Source organism: Sorex araneus, chromosome 1 (genome assembly GCF_027595985.1).
Source record: "Sorex araneus isolate mSorAra2 chromosome 1, mSorAra2.pri, whole genome shotgun sequence".
Lineage (NCBI taxonomy): Eukaryota > Metazoa > Chordata > Mammalia > Eulipotyphla > Soricidae > Sorex > Sorex araneus.
Window position 1 is genome coordinate 361,868,560 of NC_073302.1, and position 11,139 is coordinate 361,879,698.

The following is an 11,139-nucleotide window of genomic DNA, read 5'->3' on the forward strand; positions in this document are numbered from 1 at the left end:
CGGACTGCCCTGGTTCACCCAGATCTGGTGAGTGATGCAGGTAACCCACTTGGTTAATAGAACCAGCAAGAACAAGTCCCGCTTGCCTGGACCCAGACATTTATGTCTCTGCGTATCTGTGTATCTGTCTTTCTCTGTCACATACATACCTGTTGAGACTGAGTAGAGTACACCTTTGGAAAGATGCCCAAACATGGCCCTAACAGCACAGGACATTTCTCAGCTGTCTGATCCCTGTGGAGATTTAGCCCCCATCTGGCCAGCCGTTGGCACCCCAGCCAGGGCCTGGACTGATGAGATCTCAGAGGAGGCTGGGATCATTGAGCACCATGTGGATGTGGCCAGGGCTTGGGCCAGGGCAGCCTGGTTCTCAGGGGCTCACCTGCTGTGGTGCTGGTGGGCCAGGCGTCTCTGGCCTGGCTGGTTGATGAAGGGGAAGAAACTGATTGGCTTCTCCACAGCTTCTGTGGACACTCCTCAATTTCAGGCTGGAGCCATCCCAAACAGCCAGACCCAAAATATCCAGGCTGTGGTTAGTGGACACGACCATGGTTGGGCTGGTGCTTCTGGTAGTCACAGTGACCAAGGTTGTGCTGGTGCTGCTAGTGGACACAGTGATTGTGTTGGTGCTGCATGGACACAGTGACTGTGGTTGGCTGGTGCTGCTGGTGGACACAGTGACCGTGGTTGGCTGGTGCTGCTGATAGACACAGTGATTGTGGTTGGCTGGTGCTACTGGTAGACACAGTGACTGTGGTTGGCTGTGCTGCTGGTGGACACAGTGACTGTGGTTGGCTGGTGCTGCTGGTGGACACAGTGATTGTGGTTGGCTGGTGCCGCTGGTGGACACAGTGACCATGGTTGGCTGGTGCTGCTGGTGGACACAGTGACCATGGTTGGCTGGTGCTGCTGGTGGACACAATGATTGTGTTGGTGCTGCGTGGATACAGTGACCATGGTTGACTGGTGCTTCTGGTGGACACAGTGATTGTTGTTTCGGTGCTACTGGTGGACACAGTGACCGTGGTTGTGTTGGTGCTACTGGTGGTCATGGTGACCGTGGTTGGGGTAGCGCTGTGTCTTTGCCATCTCTGGGCTTCCCATTTGTTTGCCAGCTGCCCCACTTTCCTCTAGTGCCTGAGTTTTATTGGACTCAGCCGAGCCGCCCTCGAATCTCTCTTCTGTAGAAAGATGTCTAGCCTGGAGGAAGTCCTGAGGCCTCTGAGCTGGGCCGGACATTCCTTGGTAAATGTAGCCCTTTGGCTTCCAGTCCATGGTACGTGCTCAGAACCCGACACTATTTCTCTCTTGTCCTCTTTATGCCCCGATGCATATTAATTGTACACCCCTTGTTGCATGACTAGATGTTAATGATGCATGTGACCTATGAGTAGACATTCATGTTCAAGCTTAGCAACAATCCAACCCTTATGCATATCCCGTCCCTTAGCTCACCCCTTACAAGCCCTTGCCCCCAAACACAGAGCTGATTCTCCCCCTTGAGATCAACCCACATCCTGGGTCTGTACTATTTCTTTGGTAAATCTTTCTACAATCAGCTGCCCTCTTTTGTTCTTGAATTCTTTCCCCAACAAAGACTAAGATCTGGGGTACAGTGAGGCCTCCACATCCCTCTTCCTGGCAACATCTCGGAGCTGTTGTATCCTCAATTGTCACTCAGTTTTCAGGAAGACAAGTGTTGCAAGAAGTGATATATTAGTTGATCAGAGGTGCAGAGGCGAGACACACAAGAGGAATGTAGAAGCATGGAGGTCTAAGGCTTGCTCTGGTTCTCTGGTGAAGAGAAGCTTTTAGTGGTCTCATTTTATTTGCTCCCCTATCATAAACTTCTCCAGAGAATTCAGCAAAGCAGAGAAAATCATTAACAAAGGAATGTTGGGGCACAGACTAAACATGTCTCACAAGGACACCAAAGCATACATTGTCCTACCATGTCCATGAAGCAAATGGCTACAATCTCCAGGGAGGAATGCAAGGTCTCCGCGCCTCCATAGGTCATGACCTCCTTACACCTGGGGTCTAAGATAAGCAGGAGGGTTGTTTTCTTGTGCTGCCAGGAATTAATGTATGGCCAAGGCAAATGTAGGAAGACCTGTTAACCCTTTCCAGATCGATCAGACTCACAAGCTCCAGCTTGCCCACTTAATTAAAAGTGGAGTCCTAGTTCTGCTTCCTGCATTGGGGCAGTGTCCAAGGACTCGTCCTAATGATCTGACCAGGCACCATCAACAAAGAATCTATTTCCTTTGGGTGGAGCCACTTTTACATTTTTGTCTCACCCCAAAGAACCCAGTCTTGTCCAAGTCTTTGTTCCACAACACCCCTAACATTTGGGGATACAAGGTTCATTTCCAGAATGAGCCGCCCCCATTTCATGGGCTGGCATGGTCACTATCCTTCCGTAGAAAGTCGCCAGGACCTCCCTCATTTAGCCTGTGGTGTGGGGTGAGCAGCACCCACCAGAGCCTCCTTCCAGTTACTCCAGCATGGGGACTTCACCTCATGACCTCATTCCAGCCTGGCCACCTCCCAAGTGCCATCCCTCTGAACTGAAGGCATTGGCACACTGAACTTAGAGGGTTGCAAACAGGTCCCTAAAGATGGGGTGATTTTGTCCTTTAGGACCTATTTTTTTTATGCCTTTGAGAAGATAGTGAAGCCCAGCAGGAGTTCAAGGAGGTTGTGCTGGCTTGGGTGACTGTGGACACAGGCCCTCCTTTAATGACATTGGAAGGACCAAAGGCCCATACAGTCAAGAAACCTTTTAGAGTCACAGTGAGGATGGGGATGGAGGAGGCCTCCATGGTGTCTGTTGGGCCCTCAGGCACAGGCCACCCAGCCTGGAAGTGGTTGAGCAAAGGTGCCCCTGCAGCACCTCAGCTGCTACCAATGTGACTGACTTCCTGTGTGTGCTGTTTGTGAGCCCCTGGGGGATTCCAGGGCTCCGTGAACTTCCTTCCACTTCAATAATGTGTTTGCTTTTCCTTTTGAAGACAGTGAAGGAGAATAGTGTTCATAATAAGGCACCACGGTCCCTTGTAAATATAATATAAAGTACAGAACGTTCTGCTAAGATATTTTTCTCTTCCCACGTTTCTCTTTATGTTGTACCCACATTCCACAGCAAGAGAGCAGCTTTCAGACTAGTTGTAGATCGTGTGTCGGCATTGTTATTATAATTACAGAAACTGGGGAGCAAGAAACACATGCAGTGTTGCTGTACTGAGGAGTTCCATAGCAAAAACTATCAGGAAGGTCAATTCGCAGAGGCCTCTATGGCTTTGAGAAGAGAAGCACAAAGGGGAAAAGTTAGGACAAGGAAAGAGAGAAAGAAAGAGAGAAGCAACAAATATGCAGGAGGCAGCAGCCTGGAGGGCAGCTCTTTGCAAAAGAGAGGGTTTCATAGGCTCTATTCAAGGAGATCTATTAAGGTCCCCTTGGAGGAAGTTCCATAAACATCAGCAGCTGGAAGAGAATAAGACAGCAGTGCCAGCTATTCAGAATCAAGCATTTCATTGAATTTGCTTATCGAAGTTTAATCCGTAGAACATAGGCACTGGCCTTGCCCAGAAGCTTACTAGAAACACAGAATTACAGACCCATCTAGATATATCTCCCACTTCCAGATTAGTCTAGATTATAATCTGGAACTCAAAATCTCTATGAGACTTTCCAAGAGACCCACACATACACTAGAGGTTGAGAAGCACAGACCCAAAGAACGCTTGGGTTCAGTTGCAGAAGTCAGGGAATGTGGGGTACGTGAGACCCCAAAGGCCAAAGGCCATCTGGAAGAAATCAGAAGCCACAATGATTGGGGGTGTAAGGGAGGGCAGGGGGGCTCCCAAGACCTCTGTTGACAGGAAAGCAAAGCAGACAACAGTGTATGGATTCTCTTTCCAGCTGGGTGTGGGGCATGTTGAATGAGGAAGCCTCAGTTTCCCCTTGCCAGTGCTCTGAGCAGCTTCATATTAGCTTCCCTGCCTTACATTTTAAACATTCCTGAAACTTTCTGGGCTCTTTCAGAGAATGGGAAGTTAACAATTTCCCTAATCACAGATTCTGATCCAGACCTTAGACTCACTGGAAACTAAGAGATAATGGGCAAAATCTAGACAAATGGTCAAACTGATTACCTAAAAGACTTTAAACTATCTATACTGTTCTGTAAAATCCTCTCATTCTCTCTAACATTCTTGTAACTTGATCAGTAACATAAAGGTCCAATTTTCCTATTAACACACACTCTCTCACACACATTCTTACACACACACACACAAAACCAAACTTAACTTAGTCTTATACTAAGTTTGTCCCTTGCTAGGTAATTTCTTTTTCTTCTACTTTACAATATTTTTTTTCATCTTTCTAACTCTGAGCATCTTTATTATTGATACTTTAATCTTAAAAATATTAAAGGACCTGGAACATATGGACCAGCCCAGAACTTTCCCCATCACTGCTCCTGCATCCCCGAGACTTAAACCCTTCAGCTTTCAAGATCCTCAGCTATGAAAGAGGGACAACCACAACGCTGCATCAGAGGGTGGTGGTAAGGAAAATGGAGATGGCATTGGTGAAGTTTAGGACTGTTCCTGAGACATTTGTTAAACTGGCATTACTGTTGTTGCTGTTATTTGTCTGGTCAGAGCAAGGGCACTGAAGGCGGAGAATAGAGAAGAGATGGGAAGCAGTTTCCAAGTTTCAGATAGACTCAGAGCAGGTTGGGAAGAGGACCAATGCAGTCATCTCTGGAACTCGCCCTGGTACAAAAGCAGCTGACTTTACCCTGTGTAAGCAGCTCTCCTGTTTACCAACGGTACTAATAATAACCAGCTTGGCATCTGTTCCACATCTCCCCAGCACCGCCAGCTCCTGGAGTGCAGACAGCTCTCTGCCTCCTCCTCCCTCCTGACCATGGGGACACCTGCCCAGTAGAGTGTGCCCCAAATGGGTGGGTAGTGTGGTACCAGCCCCAGAGGGTGAAGGAAGCATGACTCTCTGTACCCCAGGCATTTCTCCGTCAAACCATCATTCACCTGCCTCCACCAACTGCTTAATTAGAGGGAAGGTCCTTTGCTGTCAGCACCAATGCTGGATCCTGCAGCCTACAGCTCTCGTCTTGTATTTGCAAGGCTTTTAAAGGATTGACGATCTTTTCAAAGCTATCACCTCTGAAACATGAAGTTAGTGGCTTTGAGGATGACACAACAGCAAAAAAGTTACCTCCCTCTCCAAATAAAATGGGCTAATGGCACCAATGTCCTTTGAAAGCAAATGTTTGACTTAGAAGTAATTTCTCCTCTATTATGAGTTACTGTAACTTATTTCCTGGCTGCCATCAGCAACATGATGGGAAAAGCAAGGTTTGGGATGGACTGGATGGGAGGAAGAACACAAGCCAGTTTATAGAATGGGGAACATGCTACAAGGGAAGGCAGGGATGTCTGTGTGTTAGCAGGAAGCCAAGCATTCTGGGTGGAGGAGAAGACTGAAGAGAAGGCAGACAAGACACAATGTGAAGTAGGATGACAATGTAGAAGTCTTTTTGCCTTTTGAGATGAATAATAGAAACAGGATAATTACAAATCAACCCCTGGACGGCTTCGAGCATTTATGAGCTGCCAATGTTTTGCTTGCAGAATGAACACAAAATAATTTGATAAACACCCACAATTCACCCAGGGGGATGGGCTCAATTCATGCTTTCTGCCCATTGCGTCCTGACAGGAACCTACCATTCTATAAGAAAGTTCTAGACTCTACTTTGCAGTCTTTCACTTTCCTCGGCAAGAGCTCCATCCCCCATAAAGTTATCCTCAGCACACAGTGACTCAGAATGAACCCACCTCTTATAATTTTGTTTGATACTAGAAGAAAATTTGGGTATTTATTTATTGTTTTAAAATTTATTTAGTTTTAATTAGTGAATCACCGTGAGGGTACAGTTACAGATTTATACACTTTTGTGCTCATGCTTCCCTCATACAAAGTTTGGGAACCCATCCCTTCACCAGTGCCCATTCTCCACCACCAGTAAACCCAGCATCCCTCCCACCCTCCCCAATCCCATCTCCCCCCACCCCACCCTGCCACTGTGGCAAGGCATTCCCTTCTGTTCTCTCTCTCTAATTAGCTGTTGTGGTTTGCAATAAAGGTGTTGAGTGGCCACTGTGCTCAGTCTCTAGCCCTCATTCAGCCCGCAACTCCCTTCCCCCGCATGGCCTTCGATTACATTATAGTTGGTGATCCCTTCTCTGAGTTGCCCTTTCCCCAGAATGTGAGGCCAGACTTCAAACCATGGAGTCAACCTCCTGGTACTTATTTCTACAATTCTTGGGTATTAGTCTCCCACTCTGTTATTCTATATACCACAGATGAGTGCAATCTTTCTATGTCTGTCTCTCTCTTTCTGACCCATTTCACTTAGCATGAAACTTTCCATGCTGATCCACTTATATGCAAAGTTCATGATTTCCTTTTTTCTAACAGCTGCATAGTATTCCATTGTATAGATGTACCAGGAAATTTTGGTATTTATTACCTTGTAATAATCAATGCACTTGCATTTTTATTTTTAAAATGAATAACTTTTTTGCATTAAAATGAGTATGTGAAGGATAGGAATTAGACTGTTAATGGTACAAAGGGTGTAAATAGATATAATATACAAATGTCCATGTATAGTATTGAGCACCAGAAATCTAATAATGTTATAAACCAATGTTACTTTGGCAAAAGTTTTAAAAGAAAAGTAGAAAAGTATCCTGGCATGAAATATGAGATAACATAAGTTTTTATATTAGAGAAAGCTTTCAGTTCAGTGATAATAAATGAAATAGATATTTTATGAAAAGCTAGTTTATGCTTAATTGATTATAAAAACTGGAAAACATCAATCAGAATCCAGGAATCTTCCCCCTTTCCTGAGCCCTCGTAAGGCTGACTCGGTGCTTTTAAAGGTTAACACGGTAGGGTAGAGTAAATCTCCATAAAGCGAGAGAGGAGACAGTACAAACTCCTCTCTAGGTTCCTGTCTGGAGTCACCACTGCCCACTGCCACCCTCCCCCCCCAAAAAAAACAAACAGCAACAACAAAAAAGAATCCAGGAATCGGAAAATTAATCATATAGAAACTTCACTGTATCACTGTATCACTGTCATACTGTTCTTTGATTTACTCGAGTGGGCATCAGTAACGTCTCTATTACACTCAGCCCTGAGATTTTAACAGCCTCTCCTTACTTGTATTTCCCAATGATTGAAGGCTCTTTCAGGGTCAGGGGAATTAGACCTATCGTTACTGTTTTTTGACATATCAAATATGCCACGGGTAGCTTGCCAGGCTCTGCTGTGCAGGCAGGATACTCTTGGTAGCTTGCCGGGCTCTCTGAGAGGTATGTATATATATGTTACAGTGTTTGGGATATGAATACTCCACGGGGAGCTTGCCAGGCTCTCCCAAGTGGGCAATAGACTCTTGGTAGCTTGTCAGGATCTCCAAGAGGGAGAACTAGGCTATTAGATGTCGTGTGACCTCATTGTGGCTGTGCATTTCCAGGAGCTTGGTTTAATAGTCTCTGGATATTGGCCATTGATGGGATTACACAACACTGGGGGCAGTTTCTGGGTATGACCGCCTAGCTACTGGAAAATGGGGGATCTGGGTGGAAGAGGCCCAGTCCTGATCCGAGCAGCCTTGGAGATCTTGGCCCCGGGTCCCACACACTTGGGTTTCTCCGCCAGCTCCCCCATGTGTGAGGCTTGTCTGAATGTGTGGAGAGTGGCCCTGAGCATGGCCTTGGCTGGATTCCAGAGATCCTCAATTGTTGAGGCTCTCTATACTTTACTCTCTATATTTTACCCATTTATCTAATACTATGGGCATATGCAAATTGCTTAATTTTTGCAAATTAATTACAGTATTAATAATTAAAAAACACTAATAATACAAATATTAATTTTAAAATGTGGGCCAGGGTGCTGGGGAACTGACACAGAGCCAGGGTTCATCTTCCCAGCTCCTTCCCCACACAGACAGTCCTAGCTTGATTTCCAGCACTGACCCTCCATTTCCCCACAACCACAACCACCAGGTGTAGGCCTGGAACGCCCTCACCCCCAGCATATCCAGGGAGCCCGGGTCCATTCCTGAACCAGAGGGCCTGAGTACTTGACCTCTGACCTTCTTGGCAGAGTGCTGCCAGGAGTGACACCAATGCCACTGGGTCCCCTAAATGCTGCTCTCTGTAAAATGTGACAAAAGAAAATCCAGGTAACTTGAATTCCTGTTATAGTACTTTTAATATATGAAAATAAAAACTCCATATATTTTGACATGTTTCTTTATATTATTTCCCCAAATATTTTTTTTATGAAAATAAGAACAAGTTGTCAGATTCTGCTAGCAATAAAGAGAGGTGATATTTGCCCTGTGGTAGTTTATTATGTTTCCCATATTTAAACTTTTTCAGAACCATTTAATGTAAGTTTTAAAGATCAGAGCGATAGCACAGCTAGTAGGGCATTTGCCTTGCACGTGGCTGACCCAGGTTTGATTCCTCCGTTCCTCTCAGAGAGCCCGGCAAGCTACTGAGAGTATCCCGCCTGCGTGGCAGAACCTGGCAAGCTACCCATGGCGTATTCGATATGCCAAAAACAGTAACAACATAACTCACAATGGAGACGTTACTGGTGCCCACTCGAGCAAATCGATGGAAAACAGGACTGGAAGACAGTGCTACAGTGCTTTAAAGATCAGAATATCATTATTCAAATTTCTCCTCCTTTTCCTTCTCTTCCTCCTCCTTCCCTCCTTCCTCCTCTCTTCTCCTCCCCTTCCCCTCTCCCATTCTTTCTCCTCCACCACTTCTACTTCTCCTCCTCCTCCTCTTCCTCTACTTCCTCCTCTGCCTTCTTATCATCAAAATCCCACCACCAATAGAATTTCTCTCCACCAAAATCCCCAGTCTGGGATTCACTTCAAGGCCCTCTCCTCACCCCACTCCCCAGTTTGCCTCCTTGGCAGGCACAGTTTTCCGTTTAGTTATTGTAGTCTGGGCTCATTCATACAGGGCTGTCTCTGTGGTTTAGATATATCCCTATACCACGTGTACCTAAGACCACAGTCCCCTGTCCCAGTTATCTTCCCACTGCCTCTCCTTACTTTCCCCCTTGCTTTTGTTTCTTTTCTGAACTTCTCATTTCTATAACCCAGGTCCAGGGAAATATAGGTAACTCCCTTTTGAAATCTTGCATTCCCTCATCCTATTATTCTATATACTGCAAATAAGTAGGATCATCTGGTATTTGCCTACCCGCCCTTCTGATTTACTTCACTTAACATGATAATCTCCAGTTCCATCCAAGTAGGAGAAAATTGCATGATTTTATCGTTCCTTGCAGCTGCATGGTACTGCATCGTGAAGCTATACTACACCTCTATTATCCAATTATCTGTCGATGGAAACTGGGTTGATTTCATATCCTCGATATTATACTGAGTACCCCAATAAAAATTGGTGTGAGTTGTTCTTAAGGACTTGCTTATATAATATGATCATAAGGTCCCTAGAGACTGAACTATTAAGAGCACAGATATGTAAATTACCTAGTATAGTAAGTACAATGACTGTGTGAACTTCATCTAGGCTAGTGTCTATGAGAAAGTTACACAAATCAAATTGGTCCTCAACCTGTACTGTCCTGCTGAACCATGCTCAGTCCCAAAGAGTCACAAAACCACCATGAAGGGTTGTGATACAATGAAAAATTCTTTTGACACAGGAAAAACCATGATGTTCCAATCCTTTGATATGAGTAAGAAACAGTACTATGTGACAAAAGTTGCATGATTTTAAATCTTGTGGTAATGCTCTTAGCTAGGGAAAGGTCAAGCAAGTTGACATCCTGAGTATATGTTAGGGGAGCCAGGACCCAATACAACATGGATGGAACGTAACATCACCTGCACCCGGATCACCTTACAACTGGTGAATAAACTTTCTCGGACCTACCCTTGAGGACAGTTACAGATGTGAAGAATCTATTCATCATGCTAGGACCATGAAGTCTCTAGGCCTAATCGATTCCCCCAATTATCATACCACTGTGACCTGTGGGTGACCTGTGGGAAGCAGCTTAGGTTGCCTTATTGGGGACAGCCTTCTGACTGTAAATGCCAGTATCTTATGTTCCCATGAAATTACCTCAAATAACCTCTTTTGTTGTCGTAAGGCAGGCAACTCAGGCCCTTTTTGTTGTTGCTTTTCATGTAAGCCTCTACTGGGCCTTTGTGATATGAACTTGACTAAGACATGTGGCCAATAGAGCAGGCCTCGTCTACCCTGAGGGATTTCCTTCCCCACCCTCACCCCAAATAAGTGAACTATTAGAAGACCAGATATATAAGTTGGCCCTAGTATGGCAAATTGAACAACTTTGCTTAGTCTGTCTACCCCAGAAGGTAACCTGCTAGCAGAATGATGAGTTCCTCTTCAGATTTCAGATGGTCGGAATCACCCAGACTAGGTATGAGTGTGGCCCAGAAGAGAGTGGCAATAGATGGTGATTTTTCTCCTGTGGCTATATCTGTCAAGGATCACATAAACCTATTTTCATATAATCCCAAATCTGAAACAAGATTTGGGATTTTGGCAGCATTTCACTCCCTCTGACTATGGTACAGGAGCAGATTCGCCGAGAAGTGGAATGACTGTGTGCCTGAGCCCTACCTACACAACATGTTCCCAGCTCCTGCACAGATGTCACTGCCAAAGTGATGGAGAGGGGCACCTTGAACCAGACTCAGGATGTCATTATGGGACTTCAAACCTGGTTTCTCAGTTTTTGGGAAGTAGGTAGATTATTTTCCTTGCCCTTGAATTGGATTGTTCCTTGGGAGTTACATATGACCGACCTTCCACAACAACCCAAGCCGTAGTGCCAGGGGCAACATCCTCAGCTTTTGGTACCAATGCCAGGAATTCTCTTCAGAAGAATAAGGACACTAATGTAACCATGTTACCCAGGGCTTCCTGCCAAGTACATGGTACAACCCTAGATTAATATCACCAATCAGATAACCATTCTTTTTCTTTTCTTTTAGAAACCTGTCAA

The 11,139-nt window shown here is 45.3% G+C and overlaps 1 non-coding gene across 1 annotated transcript; it reads left to right on the forward strand.

Moving 5' to 3' along the window:
* Positions 1-6,949: 6,949 nt before the first annotated feature.
* Positions 6,950-7,072, forward strand: LOC129401004 (small nucleolar RNA SNORA26). The gene has a single exon (XR_008628035.1). It is a non-coding gene; the product is annotated as a small nucleolar RNA SNORA26 (small nucleolar RNA).
* Positions 7,073-11,139: the final 4,067 nt, after the last annotated feature.